At 47.2% G+C, this 25,483-nt stretch overlaps 1 protein-coding gene across 4 annotated transcripts in view; it reads left to right on the top strand.

Moving 5' to 3' along the window:
* The first annotated feature begins 7,649 nt into the window (after window positions 1-7,649).
* Window positions 7,650-25,483, top strand: part of LOC111855391 (polycomb group RING finger protein 3-like) — a 37,752-nt gene continuing 19,918 nt past the window's right edge. For 2 of the 4 annotated variants that reach the window (XM_072707140.1, XM_023834350.2), the window contains exon 1: window positions 7,650-7,783. The gene's annotated coding sequence lies outside the window, so the exon portion shown is untranslated. Of the gene's footprint in view, window positions 7,784-8,193; window positions 8,251-24,192; window positions 25,353-25,483 lie in introns of those variants that run through there. The other 2 variants (XM_072707139.1, XM_023834351.2) reach the window with 2 other exon arrangements.

Raw genomic sequence — 25,483 nt, 5'->3', positions numbered from 1 at the left:
TCTGGAGGTACTAGGGTTAGGGTGCTATGTGACATTGCTAAGGTCAGTAAGGTACACAAGCTAAAGGACTGAGAATGGGCACAAACAAGTCTCAAGGCTGATTTTACAAAGATTTTATGGAGAGATGAGATGAGGGTGACTCGATGGGGCAGATGGGCCAGTGGATGGACACCTTCAAGCACCAGCAAGGTGGTGGAGGACTGATGCAGTTATCAGTGATGATCCTTTGTGACTTGAGATGTACTCTCTGTTTATAAAAGATACCTTCTTCCAACACTGGTACAAGAAGAGTCAGCAACCCGCAGAAAGGTTGTGATGTTCATGCAGGACAGTTTACCTTCCCATGCAACAAAGTATTCCATGAATTGGCCAAAAAAGGCTTGATAGGTGATTAAATTATGACCAGGTCTCCCTCATTGCCTGACTTAACCCCCATTGAGAACTACTGCGCCTTACTGAAGTGCGAGACATACTATACCAAGGTAGCAAGCAGTGCAGTTCCCAGAGCAGCCTCTGGGAGGCGGTCCTAGCTGACTTAACTAATATAGAATGTGATCAGTGACAGCTGGCGAATAATATTCTAGCTGGGGCTGTCTGCGCTGTGGTGACCATCACAGTAACCATCACAGTAACCATCCCAATACAATTTAACAAAACTCTGGGATACCAGTGCTTTGTAAAAGAAATGTAATTGGCATAACAAACAGTAGGTTGATAGATGATTAAATGTATCACTCATTACAGTCCTAATGTGCTCAGAAACAATATGAATATATACAGATATATGTGCTCATGTAATAATGTGAATCAAGATTACAGAAAAAACCTGGTTCAGAAGCTGTAAACAGAAATATTAGCACACACCTAATTAAGACGAAGTATTAGGGTTTTCTTGAATGACATATATTGCTGAATGATGTCAACTATATACAATTTAAGTAAGAAAAATGACTTTCTGAGTGGCAAACCTCTCAATGATCCTCGCATTACAATCAGGAATGTTTCCTACAAGTTTTTTCTCCATGGAGAGCAGAGCCAGAGCATTCAGAGGGTCCTGTGTCATGCTGTCCCTCAGGAAGGTGTGGAGAAACACCTCTCTGATTCAACTGTCGTGGTTGTGGTGATGAGGATCTCTAGAAGAAGGATGGTGATGAGGATCTCCAGAAGACTTTCAGTCTCAGTTAAGGTGCCCTGAAGGTTGTTCTCCATGAAAAACTGGAACAAAGTCAGTGCACCACTGCAACCCTTGAATTCGTCATTAACATAGATCAGGGATAATTCTGTTTTAAGCTTGGCCTTGTCCAACATAGGTTAAGCCTCCACTGTCATTTCCAGTGCTGAATCTGGGAACTTTACATTGTGCTCTGGGAACAAGTCTGCATGCAACAGGGTGGCACTGATGAGGTGTTTGGTAAAAGAGAACCACTCCTTAGCCTGACTGAGCATAGCATCACATACATATGAAATAACAGCAAACAGCAGAATTACATTTTCACATCTCTTAGTCAAAATATCATCATCAATACCTTCTGACAACATAATTTTCTGTCTTGCTGTTTAACATCAGAAATGTGAAATGACCACATCTATGAGTGTCTCCCTTCCTCAGTAGCTTTGTGGTGAATGAAACCCATCAGGAGAGTAATAATAATAAGAGTAATTCATCCATCCATCCATTTCCTGAAACTACTTAATCCCAACTGGGGTTGCGGGGGGGACCGGAGCCTATTCTGGGAACAATGGGCGCAGGAGGGAACCAACCCTGGGCAGGTGCTAACACACCACAGGGCAATAATAATAATAATTATTATTATTATTATGATGATGATGATTATTATTATTATTATGTATAGCTTCTTATATAAGCATTTAGGGAAGCAGACAGTTAAACAGTGAGAATTTGTACATATTTACAGATTAAAAGGAATAAAATGCCCAAATGAGCGTCCTGCAAACTGAACTAACCATCTGCTGGGGTCAGGAAACACAGCAAATGGTTTGTGAAGCTTCATTTGCCCGTCACAACAGTTACATCACACTCCCCCTGTATCTCCTCTCATCACGGCAGCCCTGTCATATGCCTGGGCGGTTAGTTTTCCCTGTTGTTTGTCAGGAACGATATTGGTTATCCTCTTCAACAGTGCTATAGCGACTACATCGGCAGCTGCATTTTGAAGTGGGATGAACTCGAAAAAAACGCTCTCGGATGGTGTTGTGGATGTCGACGTACTGTAGCACACGCACCAACTGGCAACGAGTGGAAATGTCCTACGAGGATTTGTGACGAGCATGAAGAGACTGATTTCATCGTGGGCTCGTTTTGAACCAACCTGAGGAACGGATGGCGAAAATGAGAAACATCGTACGATAGACGGCGATCCTTACCTGCTCACTGGAAAAGCCATGGTACAGGGACAGCGAACAGGTCTCCACGGAGCCCTTGAAATGTTGAAGACAAGTGGCTGAGATCTTTTTGCCATTGGAGGCGCTTATCCAGCAGTGATGCTGAAGTATAGAAGACTGTTAGCACTTCGAGATCGTTGCAGCTACATGGCATCGCAGGATTTCAAGATCCATTTCACTGTCATAACGGGCCGCCCTGGAGTGGGCAAATCCAGACATGCCCAAGAAATGGCCGCTGGTCGTACTGTGTTCTACAAGGACTGGGGAGAATGGTGGCATATGCACTCCCAGCAGGGAATGTGATCATGGGTGACTTTTATGGATGGATCAAGTATTGCACCATTCTGCGACTGACTGACCGCTTCCCAGTGATGGTGCCAATCAAGGGAGGCTATGAGCAGTTCAAGTCGACACAAGTCGACACAGTTCCTTGTCACAAGTAACAAGGAACTGTGGGAATGGTACAAGTTTGATGGATTTGATCCAATTGTTCTCATTCATATTTGTTTTGGAAAGAAGGACATGGAATTGTAAACTGAGCCTGTTTATTATTCAATAAAGTGCAATTATTGAGAAGTGTTGAAAGTGTTTCTTCATCTGTAGCCTGGTGTCCGCTGCCCACGCTCAAAAGCGTTTCTGAAAATCTTCTGAAAACCCTTTTCTGTAGTTCCTCTTTCTGCTGTACCTTCTCCGCAGCTTAAAATCTGCACAGTCCTTCAGGGTTTCTCACATGTTGCACAATTTTCAAACTGTTTTGGATTATGAAAATTAATTAAATAAAATTAAATATAAAAAAATCTGACATTTTCTATAACTCACTACAGACAACAATATCCTTGTATAAATTTGACTGATTCATGTGGTTGAAACTACTTATAAACATTAGAGTTTCTTCCATAAACTGAAGAATTGGGACGAGCAAGTCAAAGGTATAAGTACAATTATCAGGGGGAGTAACATGTTACATTACATTAATTACATTACATTACATTAATTACATTACATTACATTGATCACGCTCAATATGTAATTAAAGCCCTCTGCTTGGCTAAGGCTTGTGTGGCGGTTGCAGCCTTTGTAGGATTTTAGCGCTGCTCCCCTCATTAAAGTGAGGAACAGGAATAGCACCCCGCTGGGGGCTAATAAGGCCCCACATCGCGACGCTTCATTACTGAGCCCTCAGAATAAGGGAAACAGGGACAACGAAATGGGGCAGAATTTAGAAGCTGCCAGAACTGGCAGCAGCTCTCAGCTGAAGCTCAGAGTTGAAGATTTTTGTTAAATGCATTTCTTGAGTAATCTTAGCTTAGATTAGATTCAACTTTATTGTCATTGTACATAGTACAAGTAATTAGACAAACAAATTCAGTTTGACACCAAAACCACAAAATAGTGCAAAAAAAACAGCCATACAATACATATGCATATGATCATTTGTATTACATTATGAAATATTGTAAGATATACAATAAATGCATGTTATAATCTGTACTACAGTGTGAAATATTATAAGATGTACAATATATACACCTGTTATAATCTGTATTACAGTATGAAATTATGTAAATTATGTGATGTGACTTTGAGGTGCAGACCATCTATCACTGGGCTGGGTCCCTTTCCTCAGTAACCTCAACCATTCACATCTTGTGCTAAAACTTTACTTGAATGGGCACAATTAATGTAGTATTATGCTATTACTCATGTATTAACTAACCACGAACTTAGTTACATACTGTTAATTCATCATTAATGAATCGTGACAACTTTAATTAATTCCGTAAACCTTTATGAACTACTGAAGGAAAAAATGATGAATAACACAAGTTAAATACTGCTCTCATATTTGTTAATGAATCATTAATGAATTATGAAGCATCTTTAACCAAGTAGCTACTAAATGTTCATGATTTTGTTACGGTCTGTGTTTGTAGCTGCATCTTTTCCAGGTACCAGGTTTTACACCCACTTTCTGCCTGTCTGAGAAGATGCCCACCTTCTGCCTGTCTGAAAAGATGCCCACCTTCTGCCTGTCTGAGAAGATGCCCACCTTCTGCCTGTCTGAAAAGATGCCCACCTTCTGCCTGTCTGAAAAGATGCCCACATTCCCCCTGTCTGAGTAGATGCCCACCTTCTGCCTGTCTGAAAAGATGCCCACCTTCTGCCTGTCTGAAAAGATGCCCACATTCCCCCTGTCTGAGTAGATGCCCACCTTCTGCCTGTCTGAAAAGATGCCCACATGCCCCCTGTCTGAGAAGATGCCCACCTTCTGCCTGCTTGAAAAGATGCCCACATTCCCCCTGTCTGAGTAGATGCCCACCTTCTGCCTGTCTGAAAAGATGCCCACATTCCCCCTGTCTGAGTAGATGCCCACCTTCTGCCTGTCTGAAAAGATGCCCACATTCCCCCTGTCTGAGTAGATGCCCACCTTCTGCCAGTCCAAGAAGATGCCCACCTTCTGCCTGTCTGAAAAGATGCCCACATTCCCCCTGTCTGAGTAGATGCCCACCTTCTGCCTGTCTGAGAAGATGCCCACCTTCTGCCGGTCCAAGAAGATGCCCACCTTCTGCCTGTCTGAAAAGATGCCCACATTCCTCCTGTCTGAGAAGATGCCCACTTCTGCCAGTCCAAGAAGATGCCCACCTTCTGCCTGTCTGAGAAGATGCCCACCTTCTGCCAGTCCGAGAAGATGCCCACCTTCTGCCTGTCTGAGAAGATGCCCACCTTCTGCCTATCTGAGAAGATGCCCACCTTCTGCCTGTCTGAGAAGATGCCCACCTTCTGCCTGTCCGAGAAGATGCCCACCTTCTGCCAGTCCGAGAAGATGCCCACCTTCTGCCTGTCTGAGAAGATGCCCACCTTCTGCCTATCTGAGAAGATGCCCACCTTCTGCCTGTCTGAGAAGATGCCCACCTTCTGCCTATCTGAGAAGATGCCCACCTTCTGCCTGTCTGAGAAGATGCCCACCTTCTGCCTATCTGAGAAGATGCCCACCTTCTGCCTGTCTGAGAAGATGCCCACCTTCTGCCAGTCCGAGAAGATGCCCACCTTCTGCCTGTCTGAGAAGATGCCCACCTTCTGCCTATCTGAGATGATGCCCACCTTCTGCCTGTCTGAGAAGATGCCCACCTTCTGCCTATCTGAGAAGATGCCCACCTTCTGCCTGTCTGAGAAGATGCCCACCTTCTGCCTATCTGAGAACATGCCCACCTTCTGCCTATCTGAGAAGATGCCCACCTTCTACCTATCTGAGAAGATGCCCATCTTCTGCCTATCTGAGAAGATGCCCACCTTCTGCCTGTCTGAGAAGATGCCCACCTTCTGCCTGTCTGAGAAGATGCCCACCTTGATAGCTTGGACTATCTCTTTTTGGATTGTGATTTGGCGTATTTGTGTTATCTTACAGTTTGTGTATTTTGTGTTTGTCCCTGGGTAATTCTGTATACACCAAGAGTAGGGAGTGCATGGCTGTCTTTTTGGTTTGTTTATATGTGTTTGGGCTGTGTTTTTGGTTTGTTTATATGTGTTTGGGCTGTGTTTTTGGTTTGTTTATATGTGTTTGGGCTGTGTTTATGGCTGCTTAATGAGTTAGTATAGTGTTTGTCTTATTTGGATTTTCTTTTGGTTTAGGGAATGTAGGTTTTATGCACCTTGTTAGTCATCTGTTTTGTCTGGTGTTTTGGCCTGGGCCACTCCTGAAGTTCACGATGGTGTTTCTGAATTTAATTGTGAAATACACCTTGGTGAGAAACTCAGTGCTTTTGAGTTTTGGTCATTTGTGTCTTTATTTCCTTTTGCCCCTTTTCCCCATACCTGATACATCTCAACCCTAGACTGGTGCGTAACAGATTTGTATTTCATTAGTCACTGAGTTACAACTAAGGGTGCGTTTCCACTGGCACCAAGAACCGAGCCGTACAGTGAACTGGTGGTTTTTCCATTGTAAAGTCGATGAGCTGTACCCAAGCTGTAACCGCGCTAATGTGCTTGTAAGCAGGCCGAAACTGAGCTGGTTTGAGCTGATCTGATTGGTCGAAATGCATGGAGATACGGTGTTCCATGCATTGCGTATCTGAAGGAAAAAGGCCATATTCTGTATATTATTCATTATCAGTAACATGTATTGATACATTCCCAGTGACTCGGAACCTGAAGATTTCCAACCTCCTACTTAAAAAAGTACTATAGAACAGCTAAACAGAATGAATTCATAATGAAAACTTCCGCATGCAAATTCATGCACCCCGGTCGCCCAGAGGAGGATGGGGTCCCCTTCTGAGTCTAGGTTCCTCTCAAGGTTTCTTCCTATAGACTTTGTAGAGGGAGTTTTTCCTTGCCACTGTCACCTCAGGCTTGCTTGGTGGGGTTCTGGCCGGTTATATGTAAATTGCTTTGTGACAATGACTGTTGTTAAAAGCGCTATATAAATAAAATTGAATTTAACTGGATTGAAATGCTAATTCAGCTAGCGTTTGGTGCTTCTGTAATATTCAGAGGTGCTGGAAAATTAGGCTGATCTCCGACACCCTGGGAAGGAACCTCATATCCACTACTTGTGTTCCGTGATCTCCTTCTTTTGGACCAAGTTTAGTCATAAGCAAAGTTTTAATGAGTTTAATTTACTTGTAACAATTGAGGCATCAATCAGAGGGGTAGCAGCAAAGTATATCTTATTGTCAAACCGCAGTCTATGGAAACAGCAGAATGTCACAGAATTTGTCAAGACATTGACCACAGGAAAAGATCACTCTGCTGTGCAACTTGTGCTTCTTTGTACAAGTATTTACTAGAGTTTTTTTTATCATCCATTGTTTAATTTATGTGGTCTGGACACTTCTCCTATCATAATAATTCTGTTAGAAAAAAACCACAAGCAGCGTTTTTAGCGAAATCTCATCCACACTGTCCCGAATAGAGGAACCGCAGATCTCATATATGACGATAGGGAAAGGAAGCGTGGCCTTTAGAACATTTTTGGTTATTAAGAATCATGCTGCTGTTTTATATGAAACAGTTGACATTGCATGCTCTGCTTTCTGTTCAAGAATTAGCAAAATATATAATCCTGCTGTTATGTTACCCTGAACATATTAAAAGCGAATTAAGCAACGGAATTAATAAAACGCAGAGTAACAAGCAAACACTCTTCCTTGATGGACTGTAGATCAGTTAAACCAGTCCAGCGCCTCCGATGCGCCGCCGGCGTCTCGCGCGGTCTTCGCTCCTCCTCCACGCGCTCCGCGCGCTCAGCGCATGCTCGCCGCTCCGCGATCGGTCCGCTTCGTAGCCGCCCGGATATCTTCGCCTCTTTGTTTTACCGAAAGTGGATTTTAACTCGGATTCAACCCAACATCCAGCCGCCGTTCGACTCTCCACGCAGGTCAGTCGCTTCCGACTAATAGTGACGGAGGACGTCCTCCTTTTAAAATGCAGGCGCGCTGTGTGTCACGGCCGGGAGTCTTTGGTTTGCTTGTTATTTTTATTGCATGTGGCTCTCTGCTGCTGGTGGTATGTGCATGCATGCTTGTGGGGTGTTATGTGCACAGATGGATCTATGTGCATGACGACGCCGGGCCCCCTAATTAACCACCGAGGTCATCTTAGAGGTAGATAAGCGTGATCCGGATCGAGTTGCCGGTTCAAGGGGACGCACGGAAAGGGGTTGTCTTGATCTTAAAATGAGGATAAGGCAGCATTATAAATGAATACACGGTAAACCCCCCCTCCCGGTTTTCCCTGGAATGCTGATGTTATCTACGACCCACCATTACCATTTGAGCTCCCAAAGTTTCACTGGGATCTATTACAGATGTGTCAGACATCACAATCACATCTCTAATCCGCGAGGTAAATCGCATGTTCTGTGCTCGGGACCTGTATGGTACTAAATGGGAATTGCAGGACGCGCTGCAGTGATTGCATCGGGTCGCCGTCCTCGCGGATGAAAGTAATTAAACGGCTTGTCGTTGTCATTAGGAAAGCAAGTTCGCGTTAAAGACGTACAGAAACGTGCATCAGATGGAGGGGGCGATGGGGGCTAGGGGCTGCCTTTGACAGATGCGGCTCATTCTCCGATCCCACTTTAATTCAACGCCTCAGCTAGAAGAACAGAAACTTTCTGGATGTACTTTACGTGCCATAAACCAGGATCTTCCATACCTTGATCCTCCCGTATATTATATACGGTGTGTTACTTTGTATCTGATGTGTGTAACAGATCAAAGCTTCGTCTAAATTGATTTTTGCATTAGAACAATGTTTAACAAACATAGTGGAGACAACCGGGTTATAAACCTGCACTGTTATTCTCTGTGAAATGTGAGCAGGTCTGTTTGAGCAACTTGAAGTGCCGTTGGATGTTTTATATAAAACAAATAATTGTAAATGACAGAAAGTGCATTAAATACCGGGATAGTTTGCGGTCCAAAGCTTTTTTTTTTAAGTGCGATTGGATTGGCAGATAGTTTTAACACTTCGCCTGCGAATGCCGCATTCAGTGAGGAGTATTTTGAAGCGTTGCTTATCTATCTCTTTTCCAGGAATATAACAACATATTTCTTTCCAGAGCCTCTTATTATCGATTCAAATGCTTTGCATTTAAGTCCCAGAATGTGGTCAATTGCAAAACTACTGATTAGTCGGCTTTCTCTGAAGGTACATAGAACTCCGATTAATGTTGGCGCACGTCATGTGCGATGGTGGTTTATATGCGCGGAAATAAAATTTAAGCTGCATCAACAGGCGTTCCCCAACTCCATTGAGGTGCAGGAAGATCATCAGTCTGTTTACCTCCTGTAGGTGAATATGTAACCTTTGGTGACATGGTGTCCCTTTGACAGCTGATATTCTGTGAAAGTTTCAAGGGCTATTAAAAGACATTTTAAGAAGCACACATCACATTTGACCTACTGGAAATGGGATGTTAATTTTTAATTGCAGGCCTGATTTTTTAAAATGAATTTTAAATGTAAGGCCGATATTGCAGTGAATCAGCCTTGTGAAATGTACAGACTCGGGGACCTGAACTTTAACGCCATCCTTATGTGATTCCATTTTCTTCTGTATTCATGAATGTATTTGTATCCACGACTCCCCAGGATAGGCTCCGGTCCCCCCCGCGACCCCAGTTGGGATTCAGCGGTTTCAGAAAATGGATGGATGGATGGATTTGTTATTTAATGTTTAACTTTTATGTGTTGCTTATAGCCACATTTTGTGTTGTATCAGAATCTCCTCCGCATTAAAGAACTCTTATGCTAGGTATATATTTAAAAATGTCTCTAATCCAGCGGATTTAAAAAGAATCCTTTTAGCGCCAGTGAGGCTTATATCCATGAGGAAATGGGCTTTCAGTCTATGTGCAGATGTATGGATCTGCCTGCCTTGTGTTCAGTTAATGCTAATTAATTTTTAATTTTCTGTATTCACGCAGAGTTCAATAAGCACAGAGTGGAAATTATATGACCTGTTTGCAAAACGTTGGCTGTTATGCAGGGCCATTTTTATAGGTCAGTGTCTGTCAACCCGGTCCTCAGGAGCGCCAGACAGTCCACATTTTTGCTCCCTCCCAGCTCCCTCCCAGACAGTCCACATTTTTGCTCCCTCCCAGCTCCCTGCCAGACAGTCCACATTTTTGCTCCCTCCCAGCTCCCTGCCAGACAGTCCACATTTTTGCTCCCTCCCAGCTCCCTTCCAGACAGTCCACATTTTTGCCCCCAGGTACAGGTGTGCTGGGAGCTGAGATGGAGCAAAAACGTGGACTGACTGAGGACCTATTTGAGAAACACTGTTGTAGGTCACAGTTACACAACATTTACAACCAGGGGGAGAATGGAAACATTGCAGCACGGGGGGGCGGGGGGGTGGCATGGTATTAAGGACAAGGGCTTGTACCGTGAAGGGTGCAGGGGAGACCGGCTTTTGTAACCTTCACAGAGGGACTTTCACTCATCAGCAGCTATTAAATGGCATTTTAGTGCAACATTTCTCAACCCATTCCATGGGGACCCTCAGACAGTCCACATTTTTGCTCCCTCCCAGCTCCCTGCACGCCTGTACGAGGTATTTGATGTTCTTGGTTGCTTGGTTGTTTAATTCAGGTGTTCTGGAAGCTGGGAGCAAGCAAAAATGTGGACTGTCTGGCAGGGACCTGGGAGGGAGCGAAAATGTGGATTGTCTGCAGGTTCCCGAGGACTGGGTTGAGAAACACTGTTCTAGAAGAATGGGGATTGGGTTGAAAATTCCCTAAGATGATGGTGTTGACTTAGGAACAGACTCGTAATATGGTTATTAGAGGAAATGGTCAGAATATGTATATTTTGGGCAGTTGCAGGGAGATTGTTCAGCAGGATAATCTGTAACACCTCGTCTTAGGTTCCAGTTACGCTCCAACGCAGATCTGTTAGGGTGGAGAGAGGGTTCATTAGAGAGGGTGGGACAATGTCTCCATGAAATGGGGGGGTCCTTCTCCTGATTTAGCAATGCCACCCATTGGCTGACTGTACCCAGAGCAGGGCTGTCAGTTGAGTCTATTTGTGGTGCTTTTGTAACATTAGCTCTGCCTGGCTTCCCCTCATCGATCCGGTGCAGCTTTTATCACAGTGGCCCTGTTTAGTGTCACGTAATGAGGGGAAACCTAGAGATAAAGACAAAAATGTGTTTTTCTGGTGTCTAGAGGGCTATGTAGAAAAGGTCAGACAGACAGAGAGAGTGAGAGAGAGACAGACGGACAGAGAGATAGAGAGAGAGACAAACAGACAGAGGGACGGAGACAGACAGAGAGATAGAAAGATAAACAGAGAGACAGACAGAGAGATTATCAGACAGACAGAGAGATTATCAGACAGACAGAGAGATTATCGGACAGACAGAGAGATAGAGAGACAAACAGACAGAGGGACGGAGACAGACAGACAGAGGGACGGAGACAGACAGAGGGACGGAGACAGACAGAGAGATAGAAAGATAAACAGAGAGACAGACAGGTAGACAGACAGACAGAGAGATTATCAGACAGACTGAGAGATTATCAGACAGACAGAGAGATTATCGGACAGACAGAGAGATAGAGAGACAAACAGACAGAGGGACGGAGACAGACAGACAGAGGGACGGAGACAGACAGAGAGATAGAAAGATAAACAGAGAGACAGACAGGTAGACAGACAGACAGAGAGATTATCAGACAGACTGCTCCAAGGGACATGTCCCTCTCACAACCCCCATATCTCCTGTTAAAAACTGCAGGATGCAGTCACGCCTACTGCATAAGCATTATTATAGGTGGGGGGGGGGGGGGGGGTTGAGTATAAACCAGCGTTCCTCAACCTGACCCCCAGGGACCCCCAGACAGCCCACGTGTTTGCAGACTGACTGGCAGGGAGCTGGGAGGGAGCGAACATGTGGACTGTCTGGGGTCTCCAGGGACCCGCTTGAGGAACACTGGCATAAAGGCAGCAGTGACTCCAGCTCTCTGACCTTCCACACTGTCACTGCCTCCACCTCTTATGTCTTCTTGCCTGTTAATTCACTAGGCATGTAAGGCACCGGGAAATTCCCACGGCCCCGTCGCTGTACTGCAGCGTGGGTTGAGCTGACTAAACATTAGTCTTAAATTGCATGTTGGGCCCACCCAGTTTTAAAACTCGCATGTCACCAACCAGACCCCCCCCCCCCTTCCAGTTGCCCTTGCCTCCATTCCTGAGATGAAGCTGTCATCCCGGATTTTTTCAGGCTGGGGGCTTCGACGCGCAGTACCCTTGTCAGCGTCCCCAGTTACCCTGGCTGCGTCCCCAGTACCCTCGTCAGCGTCCCCAGTACCCTCATCAGCGTCCCCAGTTACCGCGGCTGCGTCTCCAGTACCCTCGTCAGCATCCCCAGTACCCTGGCTGCGTCCCCAGTACCCTCGTCAGCGTCCCCAGTTACCCTGGCTGCGTCCCCAGTACCCTCGTCAGCGTCCCCAGTACCCTCGTCAGCGTCCCCAGTACCCTCGTCAGCGTCCCCAGTTACCCTGGCTGCGTCCCCAGTTACCCTGGCTGCGTCCCCAGTACCCTCATCAGCGTCCCCAGTACCCTCATCAGCATCCCCAGTACCCTCGTCAGCGTCCCCAGTTACCACAGCTGCTGTTTAGGATAGCTAATGGCCCTGCAGTCCCGGGTCAGAGCGCCTGGAGGCCTGCTGTTTAGGGTAGCTAATGGCCCTGCAGTCCAGGGTCAGAGCGCCTGGAGGCCTGCTGTTTAGGGTAGCTAATGGCCCTGCAGCCCCAGAACAGAGCGCCTGGAGGCCTGCTGTTTAGGGTAGCTAATGGCCCTGCAGTCCAGGGTCAGAGCGCCTGGAGGCCTGGGCTGTTTAGGGTAGCTAATGGCCCTGCAGCCCCAGAACAGAGCGCCTGGAGGCCTGCTGTTTAGGGTAGCTAATGGCCCTGCAGTCCCGGGTCAGAGCGCCTGGAGGCCTGCTGTTTAGGGTAGCTAATGGCCCTGCAGTCCAGGGTCAGAGCGCCTGGAGGCCTGCTGTTTAGGGTAGCTAATGGCCCTGCAGTCTAGGGTCAGAGCGCCTGGAGGCCTGCTGTTTAGGGTAGCTAATGGCCCTGCAGCCCCAGAACAGAGCGCCTGGAGGCCTGCTGTTTAGGGTAGCTAATGGCCCTGCAGTCCCGGGTCAGATCGCCTGGAGGCCTGCTGTTTAGGGTAGCTAATGGCCCTGCAGTCCCGGGTCAGAGTGCCTGGAGGCCTGGGCTGTTTAGGGTAGCTAATGGCCCTCCAGTCCCGGGTCAGAGCGTCTGGAGGCCTGCTGTTTAGGGTAGCTAATGGCCCTGCAGTTCCGGGTCAGAGCGCCTGGAGGCCTGCTGTTTAGGGTAGCTAATGGCCCTGCAGTCCAGGGTCAGAGCGCCTGGAGGCCTGCTGTTTAGGGTAGCTAATGGCCCTGCAGTCCAGGGTCAGAGCGCCTGGAGGCCTGGGCTGTTTAGGGTAGCAAATGGCCCTGCAGCCCCAGAACAGAGCGCCTGGAGGCCTGCTGTTTAGGGTAGCTAATGGCCCTGCAGTCCCGGGTCAGATCGCCTGGAGGCCTGCTGTTTAGGGTAGCTAATGGCCCTGCAGTCCCAGAACAGAGCGCCTGGAGGCCTGCTGTTTAGGGTAGCTAATGGCCCTGCAGTCCCGGGTCAGAGTGCCTGGAGGCCTGGGCTGTTTAGGGTAGCTAATGGCCCTCCAGTCCCGGGTCAGAGCGTCTGGAGACCTGCTGTTTAGGGTAGCTAATGGCCCTGCAGTCCCGGGTCAGAGCGCCTGGAGGCCTGATGTCTAGGGTAGCTAATGGCCCTGCATCTGCAGACAAACACTCTAGCACACATGCATACTTTAACACTTACGCCCAACTATGCAGCTAGCGGGTCCACAACCACAAAACGGAGCCAAACTGACCTAAATCCAGGAGATACACACGCTTGCATGCACTTACCCATAGTTCTTAATTCAGCTGATGAAGTCCATTGTAACACGGCAGGGGTGTCTGGGACACCTCCCTGTTTGATGTTTCCCGGGGTTTACATCACACTGCATCTCTGAAGACATCCCCCCCCCCTCCCTCCATGAACTCCATTCCCCTCAGGCCAGCATGGCTCTTAGAAGGACGAGCCCAGTCGCATTCTTTCACCCAAGTGTGTCTGGCGGACTCCCATAATTCCCTGGGGCTTGGGTGGAATGGCAGGAGAGGCCTGTCAGAATCGCAGCCGAGTGCGGCCTTTGCACACGCGCTCTGTGGGCCGCACCATGCGCCAGGTGGAGGCCCTGAGCCGGATGTGAGCGAGCTCGTCCTCTAACGATACCCTAATCCTGTGATTTCACGGTGGGGAAATTGCAGAAGGATTCGCTTTATTACGCTAAACCCGCTGGACAGCTGCGAGACCTCCTCAGATAATGAATCACCATGGCAAGTACTTTCTATTAGGGTGATTTATTAATTAGGGAGAATAATTAAAACTGATTATGCTGGTCAACAGAGACTCTCCCTCTCGCTGACTATGAAAACAAACATTAATGTCTCCCTCCGGTAGACTTCAGTCAGACTGGAGTACATCTCTCTACCTGTTCAACGGCAAACGTTGCTACCGACACACTCTGGGTGAAGCTGAGCGTATTTTATGCCGGTGGAATGGAGAAGATGGTTTTCCTGAAGGATGCTTGGCTTCTCTTCAAAGAACAGGAGACGGTCTTTGGAATGAACATGACATAATGCAATGTTTGCTGTTTGAACGATGCATATCCCAGGATGCTCTCCTTTGTCACACACACGCCCATGTGTATACAGTTGAGAGCCATACCTGGGGTCCACATAGATTTGGCCACTTATCCTGCAGCCCTAGAGCTTCTCAGCGGGTTAAGGGCCTGGCTCAGGGACCCAGGGGACATGTGACCATTCTGCCAAGGATGGTATTCGAACCTGCCACCTTCCAATCATACACGCAGAGGCCTACCTCGCGGAACCATGCACTGCCTCCCGAGTATGAACGCTGTCCTGCTCTTAACCAGGGCATCTGTAGGCCTGCTGTCGCCTTAAGCTCTTCTGATGGCACGTCCCGCTTGGGGACAGGAAGCAGAAGCTCCATTAAACATCAGTCTCCCCTCTTATTTATGACCCTTCTGTGTGTGTTGGAGATGGAGCTGTTTTCCTGTCTGTATCTGTTATTCCCAAAGACCCGGCCTTGCGGCCGTAAGCCCCGGGCTTCGGAAGCATTGTTCCCGGCCGGTTTTGGCCCGATCCCAGCCTGCAGAGAGTATCGACCGTCTTCCCGGCCCTTGGGTCCCCTAAGGGTCTTAAGATATGGAAGGGCTGCTGAATATTTGATGCGCTTTATGGTGGAGAGCAAGAGACCTGAAGAGCCTTGCGGGGGAAACTGGTAGAGGCTCATTTAATTCAAAACTGGCAGCACCGGGTCGAACGGGGGTCCCGACCCAGTGAGCGGCTTCATGGTGCTACGTGATTTCAGCATCTTCAGATCAGAGTCACCCCAGAATCAGGCTTATTGGCGAGGTATGTTTTCACACACATCGATCGTGTGTGTCAGTGTGCTTGTCATGTTAACTATATTTTGAGTTTCAGTTTAGTAATAGAAGAAACTTTTTTGTCAACCTTATACAGACATTGTCATCTGAAAGTTCCAAACTAATAATAATAATAATAATATATATTATTGATAAATAATAATAATTATTATTGTTATTACTATGAGTGTAATGATTCTCCTAATACGCGATTCAGTTCAGACCTCAGATCATACCTTTTTGGGGGGGTTGGCGAACAAGGAAAAACTAGGGGAAATTTCTGGATTTTATTAATAACCGACAATTTGGGACACTAAGGAGGACTATTACCTATCTTCACCTAATGAAACTAGCCTAGCTTTTACCGCAGGTGCGACCACTCCAACATGATTGGACCAGAACAGTCATGTGACACATGCAGTTGGAAGACTATAGAATAGGTGTAAGGTCTACTGTTTACAAAATACAGTTTGCCCTTACTTTACATAGAATAATAATGTCACCAGTCATTGTTTCAGAACCATTACACTATTATTATTAGTAGTAGTAGTAGTAGTAGTAGTAGTAGTAGTAGTAGTTGTTGTTGTTGTTGTTGTTGTTGTAGTAGTGAGAGTAATAGTAAGAATGTTAGGAGTTAAATGTATTTTGTATTACCAGGTGGTATACATGCACCTGATGACATGATATCCTGCGATGAGAGCTGAGCCTCAAGCCTCTTTCCTGTGGTAAACTAGGGACTTCGGTACGTACAGCTATGTGCAGCTGGAGGTCGCAGAGGCTTGTTATTGGCTGTTTCGGAGGAGGCGGGGCTTAGGGCTGTGGCCTTTTAAGGAGAGGTAGGGTGGTCTGCAGTCTGGGTCTGTCTGTTAGCAGGCATTGTGAGCCCGTGGTGGAGTGGTCTGAGATGTGACGGACGATGGCCCCTTTGTGTGCTCGAGTGGCCCCCTTTGTAAGCTGGAGGCCTGGGTCAGCTCCCATTGTGGGGGGGGGGGAGTGGCCTCAGGCAGAGGAGCGCTCAGAGTGCCTGACGGGAGCTTTGGCTGTCCGCAGCCCAGAAGAATCATTTATATCATTCTGCGGTCTGACGTCTTCCTTTACCGGAGTCATTACTAACTAAAGCCTGCAGGATATGATAGATGGGGGCGGTATTTACGCCTCTCTATCTCCGGCATCGCGTTTCAGGGGCCCTGCAGCTGTCTCCCGGCCATAAGGCTAATACTTCGCACGGAGCCTGACGGCCAGGTGATCTTCTCCCGTAGCCGGAGGCTCTCCCACCCAGAGAGACGTTTCACACTTTGCTTAGCGCCGCTCGATGGCCACACGGCTCAGCTAGCTGGAGGGCTTTGCGACGCGGAGATTAGCGCCTGTATCCTGCCGGATCCTCGCCTGCTCCTGATCAGCGCGAATCGCGTGCAGAAGCGTCGGCCCAGAGGTCAGGTGGACGTTGATTGCTTTCCTATTACCTACCACTTTCTTGGTCGTCAAGATAGAATGCGGGCACTTCCTGTTGTCTGATCTCTCTGAATCGTCGTCATGACGATGATGATGATGAAGATGTTGATGATAATGAATGTGGTCTTGGTCTGTGCTTGGTCTTTTGTTGTACTCTTCCTCCATCAGTTTATGTAGCACAGAGGGGTTTAGACCAAACACACTTCTGGGGCACAGACACAGTAATGGCACTTCACAGGGAGTATTACTCAGAAATGTCCTGTGACTCCTGTGACTCCTGGGACAGACGCTTGTCTCACTGTCACCGTGTCATAGATAAGCAGTGTAGAAGATGGATAGATTTTGTCAGTTCTGTTAATTCATATTGTTCACATGTTTATGTAGCACTTTGCTGAAATAGTTGTACAATAGTTGAAAGATTGAGTAACAGAAGCTGTCCAGTAGATAGACATCAATGTAGCCCTTTTAATACTAAATCAATTTAATGGTGATAATATCTCCTGTCCTAATTATACGAATATGAAACTCCTAAGGGGTCTCCAAACTTAAGTGCCCCCCCAAGGCACACCGCATGTGAACATGATGGCGCTGAGGGTAAGAGATGAGTCTTAATGTCATGGCAGTCAGCATTGGGTATCCCATAATGCTTTGCTGCGGGTTCGCGCTCCAGCCAATGAGCATGAGCGAGCGAATGGATCCGAGGTTCACGTATTTAATATTGATTATAGTGTATAGTGACATACAGCAACATGTACAGTGACAGCAGAGACACTATTCACAGGAAGTTGTACTAAAATTACAGCAGGACTAAAACAATCAGTCTTCAGTTCTGAGTGTGTGTGGGGGGGGGGGGGGATTCCTTACAATGGCAGACTGTGCCATAAACTAGCCTTGTAACTGAGCATCCGACTGCCAAATGTCCATGTATTTATTTAAGGGACGTGAAAGATCCCCCATCCCGTGGTTTGGGGGGCTGCACATCAATCCTGTGGAATAAGCAGAGGCCTGACCTTTCAGCGCGAGTGAGCGGGGAATCGGCACATCCATCCTGAGCAGAACGGGGCGCCTCTGAAAGGACGCCGTCATATTTTTTACTTACGAGGGTGTCTGTAGAGCGGAGAGAGCGACACTGTCACATGCCGGTAGACCGTCACTAACCTGCTGTGGCCTAAGGCAGCTTTGGCAGTGCAAGATTTCTAAGATGTAAGATGCAAAATAAGGAGTTAACATTACAATTAATTTATTTCGAAGATTGTTTTACTCAAAGCAACATGCAACTGAAAGCGGCATCAGACAGTCCGTGAAGCAGTTAGGGTCTAAGGGCCTTGCAGAAGGGCCCAGCGGTGACATCACTCTTCTGACTGGGATTTGAGCCAGCAACCTTCTGGTTATAGGTACAGTGTCCTAGCCCCACGAGTGTTAAACTAATAATTCATGAATACATCGATCTGTGTCCCATAACTGCTTATCCAGTGCAGGTTTACACTGACCCAGAAGCAGGCGGCACAAAGCGGGGGACACCCTGGATGGTGTGTCAGTCCACTGCAGGATCCACAACCACACACAGTCACACTCAATGGGCTGTCAGTCACTATTTCACCGGGAGAAAATGCACAGCACGCAGATGCAGTGAGAGCTGGGGTTCAGATGCAGTGAGGCTACAGTTGTACCTGTGCGAGTGAATATGACCCCTTAATTACGAAACAGCGTAAAATGGCTCTGAGTGAAGTTCTGACGACAAAGCTGTTCTGATCCGTCTTGTTAAACCAGTGTATCGTAGATTTTTTTCCAGAGTTTAGAAACATAACTGTATTGACTAGTAAATGCTACAAGGGGGTATTTTAAGAAATGGTATTAGATTTTATGTCTTAATTCATTATTTTTTTCCCTGTTGAGTCATTAACTCGAGCAGAAAGTCATACACGGCCTGCCGAAGTTGAGTCCATCAGTTTATGGCTCTCGGCTGATATTTATGTGTTATCCAGTTCACTATGAAATGGTCCTTGTAGTCATTGTTGCTGGCGTCGTAATCGGCGAATCAGCAGCCTTTGTAATGCGAGGTTAGCTATTGCTCCAGACAGGAAATGAGGTGTGCGTTTGTTGTCTGGCTGGGAATCCAGTATGCAGTTGGGAAGCGTTTAGGCCGGAGAGAAAGCAGGACCTTCTGGAGCGATGCTGTCACTGCGGTCGCCATAATATTACAGAAGGCCTATAATATTAATATGAATATTACACAGAGCATTCAGTACACTGTGATATTGTCAGTCCATTGAATGACCGGCATGTAGCTCTCCATTCATCCTTCAGTTTCTGGTTCTCTGGTTTTCATCCAGAGCCTCTCTGACGTCCCTATAACATGCATCCATCATTTCATCAGTATTACTGCCAGAACTAATATTTACATTTTTAGATTACCAATAAACTGTCAGCGAATGCCATCGTTCAGGTTTTTTCCTGGGAAATTGTTCAGTGGTCCATCGGTAAAAATCTGTTAGCCTGATTTGAGAGAGAGAGAGGGAGGGAGAGGGAGAGAGAGGGAGAGAGAGAGAGGGAGAGAGAGAGAGAGGGAGAGGGAGAGAGAGAGAGAGAGAGAGAGAGAGATGTATCCAATGAAAACAGAAATGATGCTGAGGTCTCACCACGAATCTGACGGGGCAGAAAATGTCTGCTGAGCTTGTGCGTGTCACCGTCAACGTGCACATCAAGATCGGCTGATATTACAACCTTGTCTAATTTAGCTTCTAATTCACAAATGAGGTGACAAAATTAAGAGTCGGGGAATGAAACCTCAAAATTCAGGGGTTGAGTTGCACATCTTCTGCTCAGTGGCAAAATTTTCACCCCCCCCCTCCAGGAAACTGTGTGACTTTAAGGCTGAAAAATATGCAAAATGCCATTTATGCTGAACCATGCGGAAGACAATTAGCCAGTAGTATGGTTTTGTGATGTCAGATTATGACATCACTGAATTTAATTCGCATTACTAAGGTTTTGTTGTGGCTTGTATATTTGTCGTCATTTTTAAAGGTAGCATTAATACAGAATTTTTGGTGATTTAGAGCAGTGTTTCTCTATCTGGTCTTCCAGGGCCTGCAGACAGTCCACATTTTTGCTCCCTCCCAACTCCCTGCCAGACAGTCCACATTTTTGCTCCCTCCCAGCTCCCTGCCAGACAGTCCACATTTTTGCTCCCTCCCAACTCCCTGCCAGACAGTCCACATTTTTGCTCCCTCCCAGCTCCCTGCCAGACAGTCCACATTTTTGCTTCCTCCCAGCTCCCTGCCAGACAGTCCACATTTTTTCTTGCTCCCAGCTCCCTGCCAGACAGTCCACATTTTTGCTCCCTCCCAGCTCCTTGCCAGATGGCCCACATTTTTGCTCCAGGGAGCTGGGAGGGAGCAAAAACTTGGACCATCTGGGGGTCCCAGAAGACCACTTTGAGAAACACTAAGTTAGTGAATGGCCAGAACTCCATATAAGGATCTGTGTTGCACTTTGTTGATTAGTCATTGTCCTCTAAAGCCACCCCCCGCTCCTGGGGGTGTCACTACCCCCTCGTATCTCATAGCCGCCTCGCATGTCCTCACGGTGTCCCTGCTGTCTCATTGTCATAAATCCCACTGCCATTCTGGCCCCCACTTGAGAGAATCACCTGTGGGTCCTTCTGCTGCCCCCCCCCCCCCCCTCCAAAAAATGGCAGCTGAAAAGGGGGGGCTGCTTTGCTTCTGGGCGTTCAGGTGACACCAGAGTGGAGGGTCAACCAGGCACCATATTTCCCGCTGTCTCAGACCCCCTTCGGTTAAGCTTCTCAGATTAACGAACCACCCAGAGGACAAAAAGTTTTGGGTGGGCCTTATCACACCGGCGTCTCCTAGTATAATCTTCATATTTTAATTAAAAATTTCCCGGAGAATAAAGTTTAATAATGCAGTAAGGAAGCATGTGCAGTTAATTTAGGGTTATTAAAGCAGATAATTCACCAGAGCATATTTTATTTGCTTTTATAAATAAATGTAACATCTGCAGCTGTTGAATTTGAGATTTAACAGGGAGCTGCGTAATCTCCAGCTCAGCCGCCGGTGCTGGAACATCCTCCTTTTATTTCTCGCTATCGCCTGAGTTTTGAACGTTCGGCCTCTGTTGCCGTGGAAGTCCTCGGCTGCTTTGCTCCCGGAGAGGTGTGATCCGGAGCGGCCGCATTGTCACAGGCGGTGGTGACGGTGACGCCGGTGGCCTCACGCTGCCTGCTTGTGCTGGGCGGGTTATGTAACCGGCCCAGTTCCCGGTGCAGATCCGCAGGCTGGCATCCTGCGCGGCCTTAGCGCTGGCAGCCGTCGATGAAATGTCCCGCTTTGTCACACAAATGTACTGAATATTTATATTTCACACTTATTTCTCGAACTGCAGAGACTTTCTGAGGGCTGGCTGAAAGGTAGAAAAGGGGACACTGGTACCTTTAAAGTTCACATCCTCATATCTGTGGCTGTTGTAATAAAGTCAATTTATTCTAACTCGTCTGTGAAAATACAGTTTAACGAAAGGGGAGTCACTTAAATTGGGCAGTGCTTGGGATCCCTGTCCCATCAGGTGGGCTTTTACCCAAAGTGACATACAGATGAGAGCTCAGGGTCAGCCTCCGGATAAAGGCCTTGCTCAAGGGCCAAACACTGACATCATGCTAGTGATTATGGGATTTGGACCAGCAACCTTCCGAGTGGGTCACAGACTCGTAACCCACTGAGCCACCCCCCTTTGCTGAGTTGGGATAATCCAGTTATGGTAACATATTTGCACTTGTTTATGATATACAGGCACACAGCCGTACCTGTTAAACTGGGGTCGTCTTTTCCTTTCTTCCCTAGATAATTTTTGCATTACCTGATTAGTATTTATAATTACAGAGCTTTTCCTGCCTCTTACTGAAGGGTTTCTTGAGATAGTATGGTGGTATTTTATTAATCGCCCAGGGGGGAAATTCTCTTTTCGCCTTCCCCAACTTACTCTCCATGAGACACACAGACGCATAGTGGTGAGCGCACGCTTGGGGGGTGGGGGCTTCACAGTGTAGGGTCAGCCAGCAGGCAGCGTCCCTGGAGCTGGGGGTTAAGGGCCTCGCTCAGGGGCCCAGGGACACCTGACCATTCGGCTGAGGCTTGAACCAATGACCTTCCGCTCACAGGCACAGAGGCTGAGCCACACGCTGCCTCCATTGCATGGGCTGTTTCATTATAGACAGGGCAGGCGATGTATAGACGCCCCGGGGCCGGTGAGGCCAGCTGAAGGACCCCGCAATCTTCCCCAGTGCTTTTATTACCTGTCGGTACAGAAGACGGACTTCTGCTGAGATCCAGATCGCGATGCTGATCATTGTACCTGTGTGTTTATGTGTGTTAAAATGTTCATTTTATGTGTTCCTCTCACATTATGTTAGCATTTAAATTAATACGCTATTAATGAGCTGCGAACTACTATGGAATAATTTAAAGCACGTCATTTCCCATTTTTTGTGGTGTGTTTGATGCGGTGTGGCATAGCGGGTTTGGACCCCAGGTACTGTAGGAGCTGTCTGACCCTAAGCCTAACCCTAAGCCTAACCCTGACCCTGCTTTCTCAAAAACAGTATGTGGGTTTGGATAAAAGCATCTGCTAAATTAATGAAATGGAAGTATAAATATTTGAAGTAAAGTGTATATATATATATATATATATATATATATTCGTCAGCTTTCTAATCATTGCAGAATCCTTTTTAAAGAAGTCCACAACTGTCAAGAAAGTTTAAGTAAGAATTCAATCCACAGATTGATGAAACAGACTTGTTAACAGTTTTGATCAGGGATAAAAAGCCAGAGGCCTGCATCACAAAGCTGGATTTTAGGGGTAGCAAGAGAAGTTCTTGGATTTAAGGTGGTCTGGGCTAAATGTAAGTGAATGAAGATAAAGGCCATTTAAACCAGGCTACCTTAAATCCAACAAGTTATCTAGCTAACTAACAAATCTTGTTTTGTGATGCAGGCCCCAGGGTTAGGGGTCATCAGCCTTGTTGTGGAACATTCTGGAAGGTTCCGAGCTGAACCAAAGTAAAAGAAGTGAAAAGCCTGATTGGTATTTCCGTCTCTGCCTGAGTGTATGTGATGCCAGACGGCTGGGCGAGTTGGGGCCCATCGCAAATGGCTGGGATCTGATTTCTGCTGCCGTGTGCTGAGTCCCTGCAGCTCAACTTCGGTCTGGAAGAAAAATGCAGTGCTTAGATCAATTACCGAACGAGCCAGACCATAACATTCTTGTAAAGTTTACCATTTGCGAACATTTAGTCAGAAGGAGACTGTGATAATTCAGATTATTACTGTTGTATTAGCATAGGTGCTGAAACAACAATAATAGGTGCCTAGGTGTCTTGTATGTAATAGGTATCAAGATTTACAAAGTATTCTAGGAAAGCGCTTTTGTGACTGGGGCAAAGGACTGCTCTTGCTTTGTTGCACATATACCTGACGGAGTTGCAGAGGCGTCACGCTTTCTGCTGCGGCGATTGCCTATTAAATGATTTTCTATTGAATGTCCTGGAGCTAAAATTTCTCTCACTGACTGTGATTATGGAATGACTTCTGTCAAGCTTCTCAGTGTTTTCATTGTCGGACTCCAGGCTTCAGTATCGTGCGATTGGCGCAGTGATCCCTCACCTCTCTGCAGTGCCCTGTAGCTGTGGTTAGACTTCTCACATTGACCCCACAGCAGTGTTCTGAACACACAGCTGCACTGCAATAAACACAAGCTTCCATCCAGTTACTTTATGGATTTCCACTGTATTTAATCAGGCTGAGGTTGACAGCATAAGGTGATCACCAACACTGCCACCAACACCGTCGCCAACACCATCACCAACACTGCCATCAACACCACCACCAACACTGCCACCAACACCGCCGCCAACACCAGCACCAACAACGCCATCAACGCCACCACCAACACCGCTGTCATCACCAACACCGCCATCAACACCACCACCAACACCACCGTCATCACCAACACCGCCATCAACACCACCACCAACACCGCTGTCATCACCAACACCGCCATCAACACCACCACCAACACCACCGTCATCACCAACACCGCCATCAACACCACCACCAACACCGCCGTCATCACCAACACCGCCATCAACACCACCACCAACACCACCGTCAACACCATCACCAACACCACCATCAACACCACCACCAACATCGCCATCAACACCATCACCAACATCACCGTCAACACCATCACCAACACTGCCATCAACACCACCACCAACACCGCCGTCATCACCAACACCGCCATCAACACCACCACCAACACCACCGTCAACACCATCACCAACACCGCCATCAACACCACCACCAACACCACCGTCAACACCATCACCAACATCGCCATCAACACCATCACCAACATCACCGCCAACACCATCACCAACACTGCCATCAACACCACCACCAACACCGGCGTCATCACCAACACCGCCATCAACACCACCACCAACACCACCGTCAACACCATCACCAACACCGCCATCAACACCATCACCAACATCTCCATCAACATCACCATCAACACTAAGACCTCCACTACCAACATCAACACCCTCTGCTTCCTTACTATCTGTAGCCCCCCATTCTGAAATAAGCTGTTTCCTGTAAAATCACGCAGATTAAAAGAAACCTGTGTATTTCATTATTCCAGTAAAGAACAATTGTCCAGTTGGTGTAGCTCTTGCAGTGATTCTTTAATGGGAACGAACTGATGAGAGCACTTGTTGAATTAAAGAGAATAGCCCTTTTGCAGTGCAGTGTTCAGGATCTAAGTGCAACTTAAGGTGATTCCTGAATGATTCAGCGCTCCTGAAGAGACACTTATAATCAGATGAACAAGACGTCTGGCCGTTGAGACCTTGAAGAGAGGCTTTCTGTGGCCGGGGACCGTAGCGACCCCGAATCGGTCCCCGAATCGGTCCCGGACGTAAGATCCTGCCATTTCCTCAGCAGACTTGTATGTCAAGGTGTTCAGTTTGATTTTGGCTTCAGGTGGTAGTCAGTGTGGAGAAAGCAGAAGGGCTGAGGTGTGGCGATGGTTTTAGGTGGTAGATACAGACCTGCGCAGAAGGTCACCTGTTTGTCTTCTGGGTTTAATAAGCGGAATAGCAGCTGATAATCGCTGTGGCAGGAGGCCGGGCCAGCTGGATGCCGGGAGCTGGCACTGTGTGGCCCGTGTCTGAGCAATGCACTGTTGGTGGGAGAGAACATTTAACGAAGCCTCTTTGGGAGGAGTAACGTGGGCGTCTGGTCAACCGAATGGGATCCCGACTGCTTGCAGAGTGTGACGGTCCAGTATAAAGAGGGTGAAGGAATGAGCACGGGCGGCCATAGTGGAATGAAGGGCAGGCTGGAGAGACGCTCGAATTCCGGGAACGTCTTCCTGTGCGAGGTAAGAGGGAATTTCAGCAGTGATTGGTTATGATGCCAATGGTGCAGTTTCTGATTGGCTACGATGATAATGGTCATTATTTCAGTGATGTTTGCAATATTGTTGTTCTGGAAGATGATGATGATTCTGGT

This window comes from Paramormyrops kingsleyae, chromosome 25 (assembly GCF_048594095.1).
Source record: "Paramormyrops kingsleyae isolate MSU_618 chromosome 25, PKINGS_0.4, whole genome shotgun sequence".
Lineage (NCBI taxonomy): Eukaryota > Metazoa > Chordata > Actinopteri > Osteoglossiformes > Mormyridae > Paramormyrops > Paramormyrops kingsleyae.
The sequence above is the reverse complement of the archived record's forward strand: the minus strand, read 5'-3'. Positions and strand labels throughout refer to the sequence as shown.